This window comes from Arachis ipaensis, chromosome B4, assembly GCF_059453495.1.
Source record: "Arachis ipaensis isolate K30076 ecotype BB chromosome B4, ASM5945349v1, whole genome shotgun sequence".
Lineage (NCBI taxonomy): Eukaryota > Viridiplantae > Streptophyta > Magnoliopsida > Fabales > Fabaceae > Arachis > Arachis ipaensis.
In genome coordinates this window covers 84,753,994-84,778,645 of record NC_142439.1, presented here as the reverse complement: position 1 = coordinate 84,778,645, position 24,652 = coordinate 84,753,994, and the positions used below count along the sequence as shown (strand labels likewise).

Below are 24,652 nucleotides of genomic sequence, written 5' to 3'. Positions count from 1 at the left end.
CTCTATGAAAGAAGATGTCAGACACCATTGTGTTAGAATAATGATGGAGAAGCTAGTGTCTTGGGTGCAGACTTAGTTCAAGAAACTACGGAGAAGATAAAGGGGATTCATCAGAAGATCCATGCAGCACAAAGCTGTCAAAAGAGCTATGCCGATAATAGATGTAGACCCTTAAAGTTTAGTGAGGGGGACCATGTCTTTCTAAAAGTAACCCCCGACTACTAGAGTAGGCAGAGCTCTTAAGACTAAAAAGCTTAACCCTCGATACATAGGACCTTTCCAGATACTTAAAAAAGTCAGTCTAGTAGCTTATCAAGTAGCCCTTCCTCCTTATTTGTCAAACCTTCATGATGTTTTTCATGTCTCGCAACTTAAGAAATATATTCCCAATGAGAGTCACGTTTTACGACCAGAGACAGTACGGTTACAAAACGATTTGACATATCACGCATCACAAGTCCAGATCGTAGAAATAAGTGATAAGCAGCTAAGGGGGCAAAACTGTTTGCTTGCTCAAAGTAGCTTAGGGACAAAGAGGAGAAGAAGATCATACTTGGGAACTAGAAGACAAGATGAAAGCTGATTACTCACATCTGTTCTCAGGTAACTAAAATTTTGAGGGCAAAATTTTCTTTTAGGAGGGTAGAATGTAACAACCACATTTTTTGAGTACGCGAAATCTTCTCTGAAGGTATGGATTTCTCCGAAAGATCAGTAAGGGGAGAACCTCTAATATATCATCAAGCATCTCAATCCTCATTGTTATTATGTCATCTTTAAGCTAGAACCTTTTCTGAGGCAAGCTCGATAATGCAATCACGAAGAACCTAGTTTTTGAATCGTATCGGTTAGGAGTTTTGATTCTGGTCTTTGTAAATAGTCTCAGTTTGACGAACCTGACTCGATTCATGAGAGAGGAAAGATAATAGTATAATATTATCATTATATTAGTATTAGAAGTTGCTTGAATGATATTATAAGGTTACCTGGACAATTTTAGTTAACAACAGGAGATTGGTTTAACTGGGTTCACAGTTTACTGGTGCAACTTAGCACCAGCACTCTCTGATGACTTTAGCAATACTAAGGCCTCATCATACATGTTCTATTCTCATATTAAATATGTTACTACTGTCATTTATGCTAGTGGCTCAGAAAAGAATTTTTAGAGATGTTTTTACAAGTGTTCCGATACATATAGTTTTAGTAGTTATACACCTGAGATATTTTAATATTATTTTAATCCACCTCCAAGCCAACCTATCACAACTCACCATACACCCCAAGACCCCCAAGGCTGGTTCATTTACTCCTTGTGGCCGAAATTTTCAAGAGAGAAAAAGGGAGAAAAGTTCTTAGTTTCAAATCTTCAAAGCTTGATTTCTGCTGAACTAAAACTCAAATCAATATTTCAATCCGACAAAAATGATCCCCTCTTCTTTCTCTACATAACCATATGACTTATCAAGGCTGGAATCAAGGTGAGTTGGTTGCACCACCTCCCTTTTGCTTCGGTTTCAAGGAAACATGCTTAAACATGTGTTTTCTTGATGTTCTTCCTTAGGAATCATGCTTAACTTGACTTGTGAGCCAAGAAATGTTACTTTCCAAAAATTTTAAGGTTAGAAATCCCTTCCTAATATGCTGAATGAGATTCAGTTAGTTGAGGGTTTGTGGATTTAAAGTTGTTCTTGATGTGATTTAGGAGGAAAAAGAGCTTAAGGACCACCTAAGAGCATAACCGAATTTAGAGCAGCAAAACAAGGTAGGGTTTGGTGAAATTAATCTTGATTAATTGTGTTTGAGTTGTGTGATTATGATATGGTTTGGATGTGGTTGAAATTGATTGTTTATATGAGTGATTCTTGTTGAAAATTTGGTAAAAATTTTTGATGAAATTCAAGCTATAAATGCATGTTCTTGTCGCCGCTAGAATTTTGAACCCTAACCCTTAAATTGGGGTTGAATTTGTGTTGTAATCAAGGAGAAAATATGGGGTTTTAGTGGCTGCTAATTTATTATGAATTATGGTAAAAATCAGTTACTGAAAAGATTGAAAAACAAGTGAAAACAGAGAAAGAATTTGAAGAATTTATGAAAAACACGAATAACACTTTGAGTGTGGTGAAGAACAATGAAGAATAGGCTTTTCATCCATAAATGGGCAAGGAAGTAATTATTTTGGTGTTTGAGGGGTTATTTTGTAATTTTCAAAAGTTAGGGTGGTTAAAGTAGAAATATTAAAAGTTACGGGTGGTAAAAAGTGAATTTTCAAGGTTAAAAGTTAAAAAGGGGCAATTTTTGAAAATTTAATGATAAAATAATAAATAATAATATTTAATTAAAAATAATATTTTAATAAAAATAATAAAATAATGTAGAAAAGACAGTTTTTCATAAAAGCTTTAGAAAGACAACTTTAAGCTCAGAATCTCATATTTACCTTCATAAAACACCTAGGGAGTGGTAATAACATATTAGTGAGGCAAAGACAAAGGATAGATAAGAATTTAAAGAAAAGATAAAAATCAAGGAAAAAGTCTGTAAAGTTTTAATGACAGAAACAAACAAAGATTAGTGAACGAACTAGGAGCAACATAGTTCGTTTTTGAGTTGTGCCTAGGGCTAGGTATAATATGAAAAACTAAATTGTTTCAGTATAGACTTAATGAACCTATACTTGGACAGGCTAACTATTCATACCAAAATTTACATAAGCTTTAAATACATACGTAAACAGAAAAATCAAAGCAGAGTAAAGAGATATAGGGAAAAGACTAACCATAGCAGAGTAAAGGGAATAAGAGCAGATGACCTATTGAAAATTTATTCATTTGTTGCATTAAAGCAACCTCTGAGATATTTATATGTTCGTCTGCGGCATTGAGGCAGTCAAATAGATGGTGGTGCGACCACTGAGAATGCTTTCCTGTGGTACAGATTCATATTTCATCTCTGTAAGACAGAGGGGATATTTCCTTCTACAGAAGTACCGTGACCACCTGTTCCATTTCTGTAGTGGCAGAGGGGTTATTTCCTATATTAAGAAGGTGTGTCGGTGTACATCCCTGCAGTGGCAGATGTGTTATTTCCTGCGTGCAGTGGACCCTGTGGTGGCAGAGGAGTTATTTCCTGTACATAGGTGTATAGCCAATAGGAAAGCCATATCCCGCTAGTAATGCTGGGTTACGTCGGGAGCGGGTAGAAACCAACAGATTCGCTCATTACCTGCACTATGACTAGACATGCATCATTCTCTGTTGCATTCTTTTCTGTTTGTTTGTCTACTTGTATGCTATATCCGTGTTTTATTATCTTGTGTTCTTCTGTTTGTATTCTGCTTTCTATTTTCTCTATTTATCTTCATCTTCTGTTTACTGCTTCGCTGTACTCTATTATTTGTCTTCTAAACAACACCGAATTAATGAATGTAACTGATGATTGGATATTTTATACGTTTTTTGTCATCACTTTCATATAGTTTTTAGTAGTTTTTGTTTAGTTTTTATTGAGTTTTTATAGGTTTTAGTGTTAAATTCACATTTTTGGATAATACTTTGAGTTTTTGTATTTTTGTACAATTTCAAGTATTTTCTGGCTGAAATTGAGGTGCTGGAGCAGAAGTCTGATTCAGAGACAAAGAAAGCACTGCTGATGCTATCCAGATCTGACCTGCCTGCATTTGGAAGAGCTTTCTGGAGCTACAGAAGTCCAAATGGAGCGCTCTCAATGGCTATGGAAAGCTAACTTCCAGAGCTTTCCAGCAATATATAATAGTTCATACTTTGCTTCGGATTAGAAGGCCTAAAACTGGCGTTCAACGTCAGCTACCTGCCCCCTTCCAGGCGTCCAGCGCCCAAAAGAGCAGAGACCAATGTACAACGCCCAAAGAGGACCCCCTAGCTGGCATTCCACGCCCCAGAGACCTCAAAGCTCAGCCCAAGCACTCACCAAGTGGGCCCCAGAAGTGAATTTTAGCACTAAATAGACTATTTTAACCTTACTAGTCATCTGTTTAGTATTTAAAGTGTATTTTACATTATTTTCGGAGACAACATCTCCCTCTTTACACTATTTTTGAGTTTTACATTGTATTTTACTTCAGTATGAGTTTCTAAACCTCCTGGGTTGAGGGGAGGAGCCCTGCTGAGTCCCATGAATTAATAAAAGTATTTCTGTTTCTTCTTCGATCTGTGTTTGATCTATCTCTAAGATGTATATCCAATCTTTGATGCACCACTATTTCGTGGTATATTTTGTGCTTAATTTAGGTTGATTTCATCCACTTTTCCCACATTTATTCAATGAAATGGCATGGTTTCATGATTTTCTCCTAAATTGTGCTTAAATGTGAAAACATGCTTTTTAGGCCTTAAATTCGTTGATTTTAATTCACCTTTGATTTCACTAGATGCCTTGATGTGTTTGCTAGTGATTTCAGGATTGAAAAGGCTAGGAATGGATCAAAGGAATGAAGAGAAAAGCATGCAAAGTGGAGAAATCTTGGAAAATCAAGGATTTGGAGTGCTTACACCGACGCGCACGTGTAGCAGACGCGCACACGTAGAATGTGAAGTCGCATGGCGACGCGTATGCGTACATGACGCGTATGCGTGGATAGCAAATTGTCAAGCGACGTGTACGCGTGACCCACGCGTACGTGTCGATGCTCGCACGTGACTTCATTAAAGTGAAAATGCTGGGGGCGAATTCTGGGCTTCCCAGGCCCAATTCCAACTCAATTATGAGCTTATTATAGGCAGAAATCAAGAGGAGTCAAGGGGGGAAGTCATAATTGAATTTTGGGGGGAAAGTTTAGAATTAGTTTCTAGAGAGAGAAGCTCTCTCTTCTCTCTAGAATTAGGTTAGAGGTAGATTAGGATTTCTCAGATCTAGGTTTAGTTTATGCTTTGATTCACTTTTCCTTCATCAATTCTTGTACCTCTACATCTTCTCTCTCTAGTTTAGCATTTAATTCTTATAATTCTTTACTTTGTTATTGATGCACTCTTGCTCCTCTTATTTTCCTTTAATGCAATTTGAGTTTGATTTCCTTTATTGTTGATTTGATTTGTTGTTGTTAATTTCCTTGCTATTAGTAGTTATAGATTTATTTTTCTTACAATTCTATCTTGCTTTCCTTTTATGCCTCCCAAGTGTTTGATAAAATGCTTGGAAGGATGCTAGAGTAGATTTTTCTCCTCTTGTCTTTGGTTGAGTAATTGGAGACTCTAGAGTTATCAAACTCTCTTGTTGATTGATAATTGAAAGTTGCTAATTGATTTGAATTCCACTAATTCTAGTCTTTCCTTAGGAGTTTACTAGGACTTGAGGAATCGAATTGATTTATCCACTTGACTTTCCTTCATAGTTAGAGGTTGACTAAGTGGGAGCAATGGACAGTTGATGTCACAATTGAGGAAGATAATGAGGATAGGATCATTTTGAAGAACTGAAGATTGATGGTTTAGAGGTTATAGTAAACTTTCGTTGTAAGTATAGTTACTAAACCAAGCAATCAACCTTTCTTACAAACGTTTTGGTTGTCACAAGTAACAAACCCCTAAATAAATTGATAACCAAAGTATTCAAACCTCGGGTTGCCTTCTCAAGGAACTGCAGGGAAGTATGTTCTTATTATTGGTTATGGAGATTGTAAATTGGGGTTTTGAGAATGAGGGGGGAATGATTTAATTAGCAAATAAAGAAAATGAAGAACAAGCAATTTAAATGGTAAGTAAAACAAACAAATGACTGTAAATACTTTTGGCAAGGTATGAGAAGTTAGAGGTCCTATCCTAGTTATCTTTATCAATGATGATGAGAATTGAATCTTAATTCCACTTTGTTAACCTTTACTAAGATAAAGGAAGGTCAAGGGATTAATTGGTTTGATCTTCGAATCCTATTTATTTCCTAAGAAAAGATTGGGATTATTGAAGTTCATTTAATTAACAAGATAACAATTATCATTCATGTTTGAATTTGATAACTCCTGAGTTACTGATTTCTTAACCAAGACCAAAAAGAAGAAAAGTAAATCTACTGGAATAAAAATGTCTTCAGATGGGAATAACAATAATGTAAATAAGAGAAAGCAATATTAAACTGAAATACCTCAAATAACATTAATTCAAAAGAGTAATCTGTAACATGAATGTAGCATAAGCCAAATAGGCAACATAACTAATATAAGCATTAGAGTATCTGAAAGTAAGAGATAAATATAAAGTAAAAGAACATTGAACCTGGGATCGAAAGTCACTCCTAAAACTAAGAGAAATCCTAAATCCTAATCCTAAGAGAGAGGAGAGAATCTCCCTCTCGAAACTAAATCTAAATCATGAAAACTAAAGTGGTCTCCCCGTCTGAATGGATGCATTCCCCCACTTCATAACCTCTGGTCTATGCCTTCTGGACTTGGATTTGGGCCAGAAAGGGCTTCAGAATTCACTGGGAGCATTTTCTGCAATTTCTGGTGCGTGGCCTCTGTCACACGTTCGCATGGGTCACGCGGTCGCGTCATTCGGAGTTTTCCTTGTCACGTGGTCGCGTCAGTCATGCGACCGCGTCATATGTGTTCTGCTTAAGGCGCACGGTCGCGTCAGACATGCGACCGCGTCGCTACTTCTTCGCACTTGGCATGCGGCCGCGTCGTCCATGCGATCGCGTGGCTGCCATTTTCTTCAAAAACTCCGTTTTATGCTTTCTTTCCATTTTTATATGTTTCCTTTCCATCCTTTAAGTCATTCCTGCCTTAGAAGATCTGAAACTACTCAACACACTAATCACGGCATCGAATGGAAATAAAGGTAATTAAAATAATTAATTTTAAAGCCTAGGAAACATGTTTTTCACATACATCACATAATAAGGAAGGAAAAGTAAAACCATGCAATTAATATGAATAAGTAGGAGAAGGATTGAATAAATCACTCAGATTAAGCACAAAATATATCATAAAATATGGGTTTATCAACCTCCCCACACTTAAACAATAGATGCATCATGCAATTCTAATATAAATGCAACTACCTAGATGCATCATGCAATTCTAATTTTTTTTATTTACTTGTATATAAAGCTTACATGTAGTTGAATTAATTTACATTCTCAAGGAGTCATATATATATATATATAGCCAAACCTTAGATAGTGATAAAGTGCCTTTACAATTGAGATGGGAGAGAAAAATATTTTATAAACTTGCAAGACAATTAATAATTCAAACAGAGATATATGTTAATGAGCTATTGAACCCTCATTGGATTTTGTGTTTACTCTCTAGTCACTCAGTGTTTATTGGGTTAATCACTCTATTCTTCTTCTTATTCTTACTTTCTATAACTTTGTTCTTCATCTAACCAATCAACAATTATAGAATATAGACATACCAAAAATCATGAGGTCTTTAGTTAAGGTTATAATGGGGACAAGGTAAAGGTAAGGGTATATGTATAGGGCTAAGTGAGCTAATAAGTGAATCCTTAATTAGTCTAAGATCTCACCTAACATACATACTTTGTAAAGCAAGGCCTCTTTTACCTATTCTCCCATATTTTCCCACTTTTGATGTTACATGCTCATGTTTCAATGTTTATTATTTTTATCCCATGTGCATTGCTTTATTTCTCATTTGGGGAATTCTTTTGTGTCCCCTTTATTTAAATACTGAAAATTAAATTTTTTTTAATGCACATGGTAATTCAATTAATTTGATTTTACATGAGCATGCTTCCCAAAACTCTTTATTTTGAATTATTTTATTCTTTTCAACCTTTTCTACCCTTTTGTTTTTATCATCCATGTTCCCAATAGGTTTTCCCACATTTAAACCATACATACTTCCTATCTTAAGCTAACCAAGGATTCAACTTGGGATTTTTATTTTGTTTTTCTGCTTAAGGCTAGTAATGTGGTTTATAGAAAAAAAAAAGGGATTTAAAGGCTCAAGGGGGCTAACAAGGGTGATGTGAAAGGTAGGTTATTTTGGGATAAGTGAGCTAAAAATCAAACAATGGCCTCAATCACTCTCTTGGTATGTATTTCTATTCTATAATCAGACATATAGATTAAAACAAAGTAAAGAACATTAGAATAAAAAGAAGGGCGGAACACACAGGAATAAAATATTATGGTTTGAATGTATCCATACAATTTAGCTCAAAACTCACAGGCTGTGTGTTCTCTAGCTCAACAATCATTTATCACTTATGTATGTCATGCAGGTTTAGTTAAAAATTCCCATTATTCTCAATGTAAAACTTATATTGAATGGCTTTAAAGTTCTAGTGTTTCTCCTTGATGAAATGTTGTTAACTAACTAACATGTAATGCTATATATACAAGGTGTGTGGATTGTTTCTATTATGTTCAAGTTCCTAGTTTACTTCCTTTTTATATTTTTCAATTTAAACTAAGCTATCTTATGTTAAAAAGGGTAAACTCTACTAATTAATCCATAATTTCTATAACTAATAAGTTAGAATTGCAACTAAAATAAATGGCTAAAATATGAACTAAAATGCAACATGTAGAAATAGAGTAAAAATACATGAAAGTAGCAATATATGAGTACTGAGAAAATAGAAAATAAAAATAAAAATAAAAATACAGAAAAGTAGCAAAATAAATAAAAAGAGTATGTAGTGGTTCACCAAAAAAGAACGCCAGAGATGGCGACCTCCCCACACATAAAATGTAGCATCGTCCCCGATGCTCACTCAAGCAGGGTGTGAAGGGGTGTCATCACTGGAAGGGTGGGTAGCTGGAGTCTCTGTGGTGATCTGAGGATCTGGCTGCTGCAGAGGAGGTGTTTACTGGATAGGGATCTCAGGGTCTACAGCCTGAATCTGAGGCGGAGCCTCCTGATGTGATGCTGCCTGCTGGGTGCCTGCCTGCTCTGCCTCGCTCTGTGGATGGGTCTCTGCCTCATGAGCATCCGCCTCCTCCTCAGATGCCTCGAATGGTGTGTCAGGCTCGGAGGGGATGTCGCCAGAGCGTATCATCAGCTTCAGGTGCTCAGAGCGTCGCTTGTTGCGACGCTCCATCTGGTCAAGCCGTCGAAACAGGCGGTGCACTAGATGATAGATGGGCTCTGGGGTAGGTGGAGGTGCAGTGGTGGTGGTAGGGGTAGCTGTGGAAGAAGAGGGGCCGGCAGATGGTGTGGCTGTGTCAGCAGTAGCAGTGAGGAATGGAGATCTGTAGCCCAAAGCCAGAAAGTTCCTGCTGTGAGGGATAATCTTCTTACATTCTGCAGCAGGTGGCTTTTCATCAGCATCCTCCCAAGGCACATCAGCTCGACGGCCTAGCTGTGTAACCAGATAAGGAAAGGGAAGAGTGCCTCAGATGTGGAACCTGACCATATAGTATCGGATAAAGCGTGGCAGGTACAGGTCCTTACCCTCCATCACACACCAAAGGAGGGTGATCATAGCGGCTAGTATCTCAGTCTCGTGAGTACTCATCATTCAGGTAAATCCGCTTGTTTCCCTTTGGCATGGTGTATTCTGACCCATAATCCAAGGAACGGTCGGGTCAAGGGCTATCCGGGCCTTTACTGCATCCCAAACAAATCGCATGAAGCGCATATCCTCCTCAGCTTTCTGATAACCATCTAGCTGATCAGTTTTAGGCAAAAGCTTCAGGACTTCTTCAATGGCCTCTTCAGTGACCAGAATCTGCTTTCCCCTAAGGTTCACTGCATCTAGGGAGGTTTTGAAGTAATTGCAGTAGAATTCCCTTACCCAAGATGCATTGACCTCAGTCAGGGGTCTTTCTAGGAAGAGCTAGCCTCTTTGTTTAATCTGGTCAGAGGTGTATTGCTGGAGGTCTTCTGGGATCTTCAAAGTTCTCTCCAGGTATAGTTTTCTGGAGGCTGCAAACACTGGATACCTCAGCTCACAGTATCGGTTTGCAAACTTTACTGGATCAGTGGCAGCGATAAGCTGGTCGGCCTTCGACTGTGGGGTTGATGAGCGGATAATTTATACGCTTTTTGGCATTGTTTTTAGTATGTTTTTAGTAGGATCTAGTTACTTTTAGGGATATTTTTATTAGTTTTTATGTTAAATTCACATTTCTGGACTTTACTATGAGTTTGTGTATTTTTCTGTGATTTCAGGTATTTTCTGGCTGAAATTGAGGGACTTGAGCAAAAATCAGATTTAGAGGTTGAAAAAGGACTGCTGATGCTGTTGGATTCTGACCTCCCTGCACTCAAAGTGGATTTTCTGGAGCTACAGAACTCCAAATGGCGTGCTCCAACGGCGTTGGAAAGTAGACATCCAGGGATTTCCAGCAATATATAATAGTCCATACTTTGCCCGAGTTTAGTTGACGCAAAAGGGCGTTGAACGCCAGTTCTACACTGCAGTCTGGAGTTAAACACCAGAAACACGTCACAAACCAGAGTTGAACGCCAGAAACACGTTACAAACTGGCGTTCAACTCCAAGAATGACCTCTCCACGTCTAAACTTCAAGCTCAGCCCAAGCACACACCAAGTGGGCCCCGGAAGTGGATTTCTACATCATTTACTTATTTCTGTAAACCCTAGTAAATAGTTTAGTATAAATAGGACTTTTTACTATTGTATTAGACATCTTTTAGTTTCATCTTTAGATCACGTTTGGGGCCTTGCCTGAACTTTATCACTTATGTATTTTCAACGGTAGAGTTTCTACACACCATAGATTAAGGTGTGGAGCTCTGCTGTTCCTCATGAATTAATACAAAGTACTACTGTTTTTCTATTCAATTCAACTTATTCCACTTCTAAGATATCCATTTGCACTTCAACATGAATGTGATGATCGTGACAGTCATCATCATTCCCTATGAACACGTGCCTGACAACCACTTCCGTTCTATCTTTGATTGAATGAGTATCTCTTGGATTCCTTAATCAGAATCTTCATGGTATAAGTTAGAACCCATGGATGGCCATTCCTGAGATCCGGAAAGTCTAAACCTTGTCTGTGGTATTCCGAGTAGGATCTGGGAAGGGATGGCTGTGACGAGCTTCAAACTCGCGAGTGCTGGGCGTAGTGACAGACGCAAAAGGATCAATGGATCCTATTCTGGTATGATCGAGAACCGACAGATGATTAGCCATGCAGTGACAGCGCATTGGACCATTTTCACTGAGAGGACAGGATGTAGCCATTGACAACGGTGATGCCTAACATACAGCTTGCCATGGAAAGGAGTAGGATTGATTGGATGAAGATAGCAGGAAAGCAGAGGTTCAGAGGGATGAAAGCATCTCTATACGCTTATCTGAAATTCTCACCAATGAATTACATAAGTATCTCTATCCTAGTTATATTTTACTTATCTTCTATCTATCACTTTATAAAACCATCTGAATCTGCCTGACTGAGATTTACAAGGTGACCATAGCTTGCTTCATACCGACAATCTCCGTGGGATCGACCCTTACTCACGTAAGGTTTTATTACTTGGATGACCCAGTGCACTTGCTGGTTAGTTGTATCGAAGTTGTGACAAATTATGAATTAAGATTAGAGCACCAAGTTTTTGGAGCCATTATCAGGGATCACAATTTTGTGCACCAAGTTTTTGGCACCGTTGCCGGGGATTTTTCGAGTTTGGACAACTGACGGTTCATCTTGTTGCTCAGATTAGGTAATTTTCTTTTTGTTTTATTTTCAAAAAGTTTTCAAAAAATTTTTCAAAAATATTTTCTTCTTTTTCTTTTTTCCCAATTAATATTCGAAAAAAAAATTTATAAAATCATAAAAATAAAAAATATTTCGTGTTTCTTGTTTGAGTCTTGAGTCAATTTTTAAGTTTGGTGTCAATTGCATTTTTTTCAAAAAAATCTTTTGCATTTTTCAAAAATTCATGCATTCATAGTGTTCTTCATGATCTTCAAATTGTTCTTAGCCAGTCTTCTTGTTTGATCCTCATATTTTCTTGTTTTGTGTCTTTTCTTGTTTTTCATATGCATTCTTGCATTCATAGTGTCTATACATGAAAAATCTTTAAGTTTGGTGTCTTGCATGTTTTTTTTGCATCAAAAATTTTTCAAAAATATGTTCTTGATGTTCATCATGATCTTCAAAGTGTTCTTGGTGTTCATCTTGACATTCATAGTGTTCTTGCATGCATCACATGTTTTGATCCAAAATTTTCATGCATTGAGTCTTTTTGATGTTTTTCTCTTTCATCATTAAAAATTCAAAAATAAAAAAAATGTCTTTCCCTTTTTCACTCATAAATTTTCGAAAATTTGAGTTGACTTTTTCAAAATTTTTTAAAATTTAGTTGTTTCTTATGAGTCAAATCAAATTTTCAATTTAAAAATCTTATCTTTTCAAAATCTTTTTTAAAAATCAAATCTTTCTCATTTTTCTTATTTATTTTCGAAAATTTTAAAAATATTTTTCAAAAATCTTTTTGTTAATTTTATATCATATTTTCGAAAATATCATCAACAATTAATGTTTTGATTCAAAAATTTCAAGTTTGTTACTTACTTGTTAAGAAAGATTCAAACTTTAAGTTCTAGAATCATATCTTATGATTTCTTGTGAATCAAGTCATTAATTGTGATTTTAAAAATCAAATCTTTTTCAAAACTAATTTCAATCATATCTTTTCAAAAATATCTTTTTATCTTATCTTTTCCAAAATCATATCTTTTTCAAATATCTTTTCTAACTTCTTATCTTCTTATCTTTTAAAAAATTGATTTTCAAATATTTTTCAACTAACTAATTGACTTTTTGTTTGTTTCTTATCTTTTTCAAAACCACCTAACTAATCTTCCCTCTCTAATTTTCGAAAATACCTCCCTCTTTTTCAAAAATTCTTTTTAATTAATTAATTGTTTCAATTTTTAATTTTATCTTAATTTTCGAAAATCATTAACTCTTTTTCAAAATTAATTTTCAAAATTCCCTCTCCCTCATCTCCTTCTATTTATTTATTCATTTACTAACACTTCTCTTCATCTCATATCTCTGCTCTCCTCACCCTTGTGTTTGGATTCTCCTCCCTTCTCTTTCCTTACATTACATTCTTTTCTTCTTCTACTCACACAAAGGAATCTCTATACTGTGACATAGAGGATTCCATATTTTCTTTGTTATTCCCTTCTTTGTCATATGAGCAGGAGCAAGGACAAGAACATTCTTGTTGAAGCAGATCCTGAACATGAAAGGACTCTGAAAAGGAAACTAAGAGAAGCTAAAATACAACAATCCAGAGACAACCTTACAGGAATTTTCGAACAAGAAGAGGAGATGGCAGCCGAAAATAATAATAATGCAAGGAAGATGCTTGGTTACTTTACTGCACCTAATTCCAATTTACATGGAAGAAGCATCTCCATTCCTGCCATTGGAGCAAACAACTTTGAGCTGAAACCTCAATTAGTTTCTCTGATGTAGCAGAACTGCAAGTTTCATGGCTTTCCATCTGAAGATTCTTTTCAGTTCCTAACTGAATTTTTTCAGATATGTGATACTGTTAAGACTAATGGAGTAGATCCTGAAGTCTATAGGCTCATGCTTTTCCCGTTTGTTGTAAGAGACAGAGCTAGAATATGGTTGGATTCTCAACCTAAAGATAGCCTGAACTCTTGGGATAAGCTGGTCACGGCTTTCTTAGCCAAGTTCTTTCCTCCTCAAAAGCTCAGTAAGCTTAGAGTGAATGTTCAAACCTTCAGACAGAAGGAAGGTGAATCCCTCTATGAAGCTTGGGAGAGATACAAGCAACTGACCAAAAAATGTCCTTCTGACATGCTATCAGAATGGACCATCCTAGATATATTCTATGATGGTTTATCTGAGCTATCAAAGATGTCATTGGATACTTCTGCAGGTGGATCCATTCACCTAAAGAAAATGTCTGCAGAAGCTCAAGAACTCATTGACATGGTTGCTAATAACCAGTTTATGTACACTTCTGAGAGGAATTCTGTAAGTAATGGACGTCTCAAAGGAAGGGAGTTCTTGAAATTGATACTCTGAATGCCATATTGGCTCAGAATAAAATATTGACTCAGCAAGTCAATATGATTTCTTAGAGTCTGAATGGAATGCAAGCTGCATCCAACAGTACTCAAGAGGCATCTTCTGAGGAAGAAGCTTATGATCCTGAGAACCCTGCAATAACAGAGGTGAATTACATGGGTGAACCTTATGGGAACACCTATAACCCCTCATGGAGAAATCACCCAAATTTCTCATGGAAGGATCAACAAAAGCCTCAACAAGGCTTTAATAATGGTGGAAGAAACAGGTTTAACAATAGTAAACCTTTTCCATCATCCACTCAGCAACAGACAGAGAATTCTGAGCAGAATCCATCTAGCTTAGCAAATTTTGTCTCTGATTTATCTAAGGCCACACTAAGTTTCATGAATAAAACAAGGTCCTCCATTAGAAATTTGGAAGCACAAGCGAGCCAGCTGAGTAAAAGGATCACTGAAATCCCTCCTAGTACTCTCCCAAGCAATACAAAAGAAAATCCAAAAGAAGAGTGCAAGGCCATTGAAATGACCATCATGGCCGAATCCAAGGAGGAAGGGGAGGACGTGAATCCCAAGGAGGATGACCTCCTGGGACGTCCAGTGATCAATAAGGAGTTTGATGAGCGGATAATTTATACGCTTTTTGGCATTGCTTTTAGTAAGTTTTTAGTAGGATCTAGTTACTTTTAGGGATGTTTTCATTAGTTTTTATGTTAAATTCACATTTCTGGACTTTACTATGAGTTTGTGTGTTTTTCTGTGATTTCAGGTATTTTCTAGCTGAAATTGAGGGACTTGAGCAGAAATCAGATTCAGAGGTTGAAGAAGGACTGCTGATGCTGTTGGATTCTGACCTCCCTGCACTCAAAGTGGATTTTCTGGAGCTACAGAACTCGAAATAGCGCGCTTCCAATTGCGTTGGAAAGTAGACATCCCGGGCTTTCCAGAAATGTATAATAGTCCATACTTTGGCCAAGAATAGACGACGTAAACTGGCGTTCAACGCCAGCTTTCTACCCAAATCTAGCGTCCAGCGCCAGAAAAGGAGCCAAAACCAGAGTTGAACGCCCAAATTGGCACTAAAACTGGCGTTCAATTCCAAGGAGGACCTCTACACGTGCCACACTCAAGCTCAGCCCAAACACACACCAAGTGGGCCCCAAAAGTGGATTTATGCATCAATTACTTACTCATGTAAACCCTAGTAGCTAGTTTATTATAAATAGGACCTTTCACTATTGTATTAGACGTCTTTTTGATCATCTTTGGTCTCAGTTTTAATCCATTGTTCATCTTAGGAGACTATTGATCACGTTTTAGGGGGCTGGCCATCTCGGCCATGCCTGGACCTTCACTTATGTATTTTTAACGGTAGAGTTTCTACACTCCATAGATTAAGGTGTGGAGCTCTGCTGTTCCTCAAAGATTAATGCAAAGTACTACTGTTTTCTATTCAATTCATCTTATTTCGCTTCTAAGATATCCATTCGCACCCAAGAACGTGATGAAGGTGATGATTATGTGTGACGCTCATCACCATTCTCCCCTATGAACACGTGCCTGATAAACACTTCCGTTCTACATGAAATCAGCTATAATGAATATCTCTTAGATCTCCTAACCAGAATCTTCGTGGCGTAAGCTAGAATGATGGCGGCATTCAAGAGAATCCGGAAAGTCTAAACCTTGTCAGTGGTATTCCGAGTAGGATTCAATGATTGAATGACTGTGACGAGCTTCAAACTCGCGAGTGCTGGGCGTTAGTGACAGACGCAAAAGGAGGGTGAATCCTATTCCAGCATGATCGAGAACCGACAGATGATTAGCCGTGCTGTGACAGAGCATGTGAGCATATTTTTCACTGAGAGGAGGGGATGTAGCCACTGACAATGGTGATGTCCTTGCATAAAGCCAGCCATGGAAAGGAGTAAGACTGATTGGATGAAGATAGCAGGAAAGCAGAGGTTCAGAGGAACGAAAAGCATCTCCATTTGCTTATCTGAAATTCCTACCAATGATTTACATAAGTACCTCTATCCCTATTCTATTATTTATTATTCGAAAACACCATTATCAATTTATATCTGCCTAACTGAGATTTGCAAGGTGACTATAGCTTGCTTCATACAAACAATCTCCGTGGGATTCGACCCTTACTCACGTAAGGTATTACTTGGACGACCTAGTGCACTTGCTGGTTAGTTGTATCGAAGTTGTGAACCATGGTATTGGCACCATGTTCTTGGCGCCATTTCCAGGGAAAGAAAGAGCCATGAATTTTACATAATTAAAGTGTAATCACGATTACGCGTACCAAGTTGCTCACGTTGCCAGGGATTGTTCGAGCCTGGACATCACAATTTCGTGCACCAAGTTTTTGGCGCCGTTGCCGGGGATTGTTCGAGTATGGACAACTGACGGTTCATCCTGTTGCTCAGATTAGGTAATTTTCTTTTTGTTTTCTTTTCAAAAATTTTTCAAAAATCTTTCAAAAAAAAAAATTTTTCTTTTGTTTTCGAAAAAAAAAAAGAAAAAAAAATTTTACTAAAAATAATGTTTTCAAAAAATAAATTATTCTATGGCTTCAAAATTTTTAAGAATGAATTCTAGTGTTTCATGAAGTATGTTGAAGCCTATCTGACTGTAAAGCCATACCCAAACTGCTTTGGGATTGGCTAATCACCTCAGTGGAGTCATGCCCAATCCTTCTGGATAGGGTATGTCAGGCTTGTCATGTCTGAATTACACTCATATTTTTATTAATGCTTGGCTGGCTATTAAGCTATGCCTGACCCTTTGATTGGAGCTTTAAGACTAACATGACAAGATTCCTGGAATTCATATTAAAGATTTTGGAATCCTTATTTTTATTTTTCAAAATAATTTTCGAAAAAAAAAATTTAGAAAATCATAAAAATGAAAAATATTTTTGTGTCTTTTGCTTGAGTCATGTGTCATGTTATAAGTTTGGTGTCAATTGCATGTGCATCTTGCATTTTTCGAAAATTTCATACATTCATAGTGTTCTTCATGATCTTCAAGTTGTTCTTTGTCAGTCTTCTTGTTTGATCTTGATTTTTTCCTTGTTTTGTGTCTTTTCTTGTTTTACATGTACATTTTTTATTTATTAGAGTCTAAACATAAAAGATTTCTAAGTTTGGTGTCTTGCATGTTTTCTCTGCATATAAAATTTTTCAAAAATATGTTCTTGATGTTCATCATGATATTCACGGTGTTCTTGGTGTTCATCTTGACATTCATAGCATTCTTGCACACATTCATAGTTTTGATCTAAAATTGCCATGCATTGCATCATTTTTCTTGTTTTTCTCTCTCATCATAAAAATTCAAAAAATAAAAAAAAAATATCTTTCCCTTTTTCTCTCATCAAATTCGAAAATTTGGATTGACTTTTTCAAAAGTTTTTAAAATCAAGTTGTTTCTTATGAGTCAAATCAAATTTTCAATTTGAAAATCTTATCTTTTTCAAAATCTTTTTTTCAAAAATCAAATCTTTTTCAAATTTCTTAGTTATTTTCGAAAATTCCAAAAATATTTTTCAAAAATCTTTTTCTTATTTTTTATATCAAATTTTCGAAAATAACATAAACAATTAATGTTTTGATTCAAAAATTTCAAGTTTGTTACTTACTTGTTAAGAAAGATTCAAACTTTAAGTTCTAGAATCATATCTTGTGATTTCTTGTGAATTAAGTCATTAATTGTGATTTTAAAAATTCAAATCTTTTTCAAAAACTAGTTTTTATCATATCTTTTCAAAAATATCTTCTTATCTTATCTTTTTCAAAAATTTTTCAAAATATCTTTTCTAACTTCCTAACTCCTTACCTTTTCAAAATTTGTTTCAACTAACTAACTAACTTTTTGTTTGTTTCTTAACTTTTCAAAAGTACCTAACTAACTCTCTCTCTCTAATTTTCGAAAATATCTTCCCTCTTTTTCAAAAATTTCTTTTTAATTAACTAATTATTCTTATTTTTATTTTTGATTTTAAAAAAATTTTCGAAAAATACTAACATTTTTCAAAAACTATTTTCAAAAATCACTAACTCTTTTTCAAAAAAAAAACTATTTTCGAAAATTCCTTCTCTCTCATCTTATTCTATTTATTTATTCATCTACTAACATCTCATCTCACATCTCTGCCATCCTCACAGTTGTGTTTCTTCCATTATATTACATTCTTTGTCTCCCCCTCTTCTTCTACTCACACAGGGATCCCTATATTGAGGTATAAAGGATCTCTATTATTATTATTATTTTTCTGTGCCCTCTTCTTTGTCATATGAGCAGGAGCAAGGATAAGAACATTCTTGTAGAAGCAGATCCAGAACCTGAAAGGACTCTGAAGAGAAAATTAAGAGAAGCTAAAATACAACAATCCAGAGATAACCTTTCAGAAATTTTCGAACAGGAAGAGGAGATGGCAGCCGAAAATAATAATAATGTAAGGAAGATGCTTGGTGACTTTACTGCACCTAATTCCAATCTACATGGAAGAAGCATCTCCATTCCTGCCATTGGAGCAAACAACTTTGAGCTGAAACCTCAATTAGTTTCTCTGATGCAGCAGAACTGCAAGTTTCATGGACTTCCATCTGAAGATCTTTTTCAGTTCTTAACTGAATTCTTGCAGATATGTGATACTGTTAAGACTAATGGAGTAGATCCTGAAGTCTACAGGCTCATGCTTTTCCCTTTTGCTATAAGAGACAGAGCTAGATTATGGTTGGATTCTCAACCCAAAGACAGCCTGAACTCTTGGGATAAGCTGGTCACGGCTTTCTTAGCCAAGTACTTTCCTCCTCAAAAGCTGAGCAAGCTTAGAGCTGATGTTCAAACCTTCAGACAGAAAGAAGGTGAATCCCTCTATGAAGCTTGGGAAAGATACAAACAGTTGACCAAAAAGTGTCCTTCTGACATGCTTTCAGAATGGACCATCCTGAATATATTCTATGATGGTTTGTCTGAGCTATCAAAGATGTCACTGGACACTTCTGCAGGTGGATCCATTCACCGAAAGAAAACGCCTGCAGAAGCTCAAGAACTCATTGACATGGTTGCTAATAACCAGTTCATGTACACTTCTGAAAGGAATCCTGTGAGTAATGGGACGCCTATGAAGAAGGGAGTTCTTGAAGTTGATACTCTGAATGCCATATTGGCTCAGAACAAAATATTGACTCAGCAAGTCAATATGATTTTTCAGAGTCTGAATGGAATGCAAGCTGCATCCAACAGTACTCAAGAGGCTTCTTCTAAAGAAGAAGCTTATGATCCTGAGAACCCTGCAATGGCAGAGGTGAATTACTTAGGTGAACCTTATGGAAACACCTATAACTCATCATGGAGAAATCATCCAAATTTCTCATGGAAGGATCAAAAGTCTCAACAAGGCTTTAATAATGGTGGAAGAAACAGGTTTAACAATAATAAACCTTTTCCATCATCCACTCAGCAACAGACAGAGAACTTTGAACAAAATGCTTCTAATTTAACAAACTTAGTCTCTGATCGAAAGGCCACTGTAAGTTTCATGAATGAAACAAGATCTTCCATTAGAAATCTGGAAGCACAAGTGGGCCAGCTGAGTAAAAGGATCACTGAAATCCCTCCTAGTACTCTCCCAAGCAATACAGAAGAGAACCCAAAAGGAGAGTGCAAGGCCATTGACATAAGCATCATGGCCGAACCTGTGAGGAGAGGAGAGGACGTGAATCCCAGTGAGGAAGACCTCCTGGGACGTCCAGTGACCAATAAGGAGCTTCCCTCTGAGGAACTAAAGGACTCTGAGGCTCATCTAGAGACCATAGAGATTCCATTGAACCTCCTTATGCCCTTCATGAGCTCTGATGAGTATTCCTCTTCTGAAGAGAATTAGGATGTTACTGAAGAGCAAACTGCCAAGTTTCTTGGTGCAATCATGAAGCTGAATACCAAATTATTTGGCATTGATACTTGGGAAGTTGAACCTCCCTTGTTCATCAATGAACTAAGTGATCTGGATCAACTGACATTGCCTCAGAAGAGACAGGATCCTGGAAAGTTCATAATACCCTGTACCATAGGCACCATGATCTTTAAGGCTCTGTGTGACCTTGGTTCAGGAATAAACCTCATGCCCCTCTCTGTAATAGAGAAATTGGGAATCTATGGGGTGCAAGCTGCTAAAATCTCATTAGAGATGGCAGAAAGTTCTAGGAAACAGGCTTATGGACAAGTAGAGGACGTATTAGTAAAGGTTGAGGGCCTTTACATCCCTGCTGATTTCATAGTCCTGGATACTGGAAAGGAAGAGGATGACTCCATCATCCTAGGAAGTCCTTTCCTGGCCACAGCAAGAGCTGTGATTGATGTTGACAGAGGTGAAATAGTCCTTCAATGGAATAAGGACTCCCTTGTGTTTAAACCTCAAGGATCTCCCTCTGCAACCATGGAGAGGAAGCAGAAAAAGCTTCTCTCAAAGCAGAGTCAACCAGAGCCCCCACAATCAAACTCTAAGTTTGGTGTTGAACTCCCATATCCAAACTCTAAGTTTGGTGTTGGAGAGTCTCAACAAAGCTCTGCACATCTGTGAGGCTCCATGAGAGCCCACTGTCAAGCTATTGACATTAAAGAAGCGCTTGTTGGGAGGCAACCCAATTTTTATTTATCTAACTATATTTTTCTTAGTTATATGTCTTTGTAGGTTCATGATTATGTGGAGTCACAAAATAAATATAAAAATTGAAAACGGAATTAAAAACATCAGAAGAAAAATCACACCCTGGAGAAGCATCTGTCTGGCGTTCAGCGCCAGAACAGAGCATGGTTCTGGCGCTGAACGCCCAAAATGGGCAACATCCTGGCGCTGAACGCCCAGAACAAGCATGGTTCTGGCGTTCAACGCCAGAAATGGCAACAAATGGGCGTTGAACGCCCAAAATGGGCACCAACCTGGCGCTGAACGCCCAGAGTTGTGTGCAAGGGCATTTTGCATGCCTAAATTGGTGCAGGGATGTAAATGCCTTGACACCTCAGGATCTGTGGACCCCACAGGATCCCCACCCACCTTACCCTCTATCTCTCCATTCATGACCATCCCTTCTGTTTTTCATCCACCACTCACATCCATACACACATCCCTCCATCTCCTCCATATCTTCTTCTTCTTCTATTCCTTCTTCTTTTGCTCGAGGGCGAGCAACATTCTAAGTTTGGTGTGGTAAAAAGCATAGCTTTTTTGTTTTTTTCCATAACCATTGATGGCACTTAAGGCCAGAGAAGCCTCTAGAAAGAGGAAAGGGAAGACAAAAGCTTCCATCAAGGGTCTATAGCTCAGTGGTAGAACATTTGACTGCAAATCAAGAGATCCCTGAGATACCTCAGGGGATACATTTTCTTCCACACAATTATTGGAAGCAACTAAGGGTGGAACATCAAGAGCACTCCATCATCCTTCATGAAATAAGAGAAGATCAAAAAGCAATGAGGGAGGAGCAACAAAGACAAGGAAGAGACATAGAGGAGCTCAAGGACATCATTGGTTCCTCAAGAAGGAAACGCCACCATCACTAAGGTGGATTCATTCCTTGTTCTTATTTCTTCTGTTTTTCGTTTTCTCTATATTAAGTGCTTATCTATGTTTGTGTCTTCATTACATGATCATTAGTAGTTAGTAACTATGTCTTAAAAGTTATGAATGTCCTATGTATCCATCACCTCTCTTAAATGAAAAATGTTTTAATTCAAAAGAACAAGAAGTACATGAGTTTCGAATTTATCCTTGAACTTAGTTTAATTATATTGATGTGGTGACAATGCTTCTTTTTTTCTGAATGTATGCTTGAACAGTGCATATGTCTTTTGAAGTTGCTGTTTAAGAATGTTAAATATGTTGGCTCTTGAAAGAATGATGACTAGGAGACATGTTATTTGATAATCTGAAAAATCATAAAAATAATTCTTGATGCAAGAAAAAGCAGCAAAGAACAAGGCTTGCAGAAAAAAAAAATAGGCGAAAAAAAAATAATAGAAAGAAAAGCAAGCAGAAAAAGGCAAAAGCTCTTAAAACCAAGAGGCAAGAGCAAAAAGCCAATAACCCTTAAAACCAAAAGGCAAGGGCAATAAAAAGGATCCCAAGGCTTTGAGCATCAGTGGATAAGAGGGCCTAAAAGGAATAAAATCCTGGTCTAAGCGGCTAAACCAAGCTGTCCCTAACCATGTGCTTGTGGCGTGTAGGTGTCAAGTGAAAACTTGAGACTGAGCGGTTAAAGTCAAGGTCCAAAGCAAAAAAAAATATAAGAGTGTGCTTAAGAACCCAGGACACCTCTAATTGGGGACTTTAGCAAAGCTGAGTCATAATCTGAAAAGGTTCACCCAATTATGTGTCTGTGGCATTCATGTATCCGGTGGTAATACTGGAAAACAAAGTGCTTAGGGCCACGGCCAAGACTCATAAAACAGCTATGTTCAAGAATCATCATACTGAACTAGGAGAATCAATAACACTATCTGAACTCTGAGTTCCTATAGATGCCAATCATTCTGAACCTCAATGGATAAAGTGAGATGCCAAAACTATTCAAGAGGCAAAAAGCTATAAGTCCCGCTCAATTGATTGAAGCTATGTTTCATTGATAGTTTGGAATTTATAGTATATTCTCTTCTTTTTATCCTAGTTAATTTTCAGTTGCTTGGGGAAAAGCAACAATTTAAGTTTGGTGTTGTGATGTGCAGATAATTTATACGCTTTTTGGCATTGTTTTTAGTAAGTTTTTAGTAGGATCTAGTTACTTTTAGGGATGTTTTCATTAGTTTTTATGTTAAATTCACATTTCTGGACTTTACTATGAGTTTGTGTGTTTTTCTGTGATTTCAGGTATTTTCTGGCTGAAATTGAGGGACTTGAGCAGAAATCAGATTTAGAGGTTGAAGAAGGACTGCTGATGCTGTTGGATTCTGACCTCCCTGCACTCAAAGTGGATTTTCTGGAGCTATAGAACTCGAAATGGCGCGCTTCCAATTGCGTTAGAAAGTAGACATCCAGGGCTTTCCAGCAATTTATAATAGTCCATACTTTGGCCAAAAATAGCCGACGAAAACTGGCGTTCAACGCCAGATTTCTACCCAAATCTGGCGTCCAGTGCCAGAAAAGGAGCCAAAACCAGAGTTGAACGCCCAAACTGGCACTAAAACTGGCGTTCAATTCCAAGAAGGACCTCTACACGTGCCACACTCAAGCTCAGCCCAAGCACACACCAAGTGGGCCCCGGAAGTGGATTTATGCATCAATTACTTACTCATGTAAACCCTAGTAGCTAGTTTATTATAAATAGGACCTTTCACTATTGTATTAGACGTCTTTTTGACCATCTTTGGTCTCAGTTTTAATCCATTGTTCATCTTAGGAGACTATTGATCACGTTTTAGGGGGCTGGTCATCTCGGCCATGCCTGGACCTTCACTTATGTATTTTTAACGGTAGAGTTTCTACACTCCATAGATTAAGGTGTGGAGCTCTGCTGTTCCTCAAAGATTAATGCAAAGTACTACTGTTTTCTATTCAATTCATCTTATTTCACTTCTAAGATATCCATTCGCACCCAAGAACGTGATGAAGGTGATGATTATGTGTGACGCTCATCACCATTCTCCCCTATGAACACGTGCTTGACAAACACTTCCGTTCTACATGAAATCAGCTAGAATGAATATCTCTTAGATCTCCTAATCAGAATCTTCGTGGCGTAAGCTAGAATGATGGTGGCATTCAAGAGAATCCGGAAAGTCTAAACCTTGTCTGTGGTATTCCGAGTAGGATTCAATGATTGAATGACTGTGACGAGCTTCAAACTCGCGAGTGCTGGGCGTTAGTGACAGACACAAAAGGAGGGTGAATCCTATTCCAGCATGATCGAGAACCGACAGATGATTAGCCGTGCTGTGACAGAGCATGTGAGCATATTTTTCACTGAGAGGAGGGATGTAGCCACTGACAACGGTGATGCCCTTGCATAAAGCCAGCCATGGAAAGGAGTAAGACTGATTGGATGAAGATAGCAGGAAAGCAGAGGTTCAGAGGAAAGAAAAGCATCTCCATTCGCTTATCTGAAATTCCTACCAATGATTTACATAAGTACCTCTATCCCTATTCTATTATTTATTATTCAAAAACACCATTATCAATTTATATCTGCCTAACTGAGATTTGCAAGGTGACCATAGCTTGCTTCATACCAACAATCTCCGTGGGATTCGACCCTTACTCACGTAAGGTATTATTTGGACGACCCAGTGCACTTGCTGGTTTGTTGTATCGAAGTTGTGAACCATGGTATTGGCACCATGTTCTTGGCGCCATTGCCAGGGAAAGAAAGAGCCATGAATTTTACATAATTAAAGTGTAATCACGATTACGCGTACCAAGTTGCTCACGTTGCCAGGGATTGTTCGAGCCTGGACATCACAATTTCGTGCACCAGAGTTTCCCTCTGAGGAACCAAAGGACTCTGAGGCTCATTTAGAGACCATAGAGATTCCATTAAACCTCCTTACACCCTTCATGAGCTCTGATGAGTATTCCTCTTCAGAAGAGAATGAGGATATTACTGAAGAGCAAGTTGCCAAGTTCCTTGGTGCAATCATGAA

The 24,652-nt window shown here is 37.4% G+C and overlaps 2 non-coding genes across 2 annotated transcripts; both read right to left on the bottom strand.

The window, feature by feature from the left end:
• Nucleotides 1-13,667: 13,667 nt before the first annotated feature.
• Nucleotides 13,668-13,771, bottom strand: LOC148568196 (small nucleolar RNA R71). Its single transcript, XR_015881877.1, has one exon. It is a non-coding gene; the product is annotated as a small nucleolar RNA R71 (small nucleolar RNA).
• Nucleotides 13,772-18,842: 5,071 nt separating this feature from the next.
• LOC148568195 (small nucleolar RNA R71) lies at nt 18,843-18,950 on the bottom strand. Its single transcript, XR_015881828.1, has one exon. It is a non-coding gene; the product is annotated as a small nucleolar RNA R71 (small nucleolar RNA).
• Nucleotides 18,951-24,652: the final 5,702 nt, after the last annotated feature.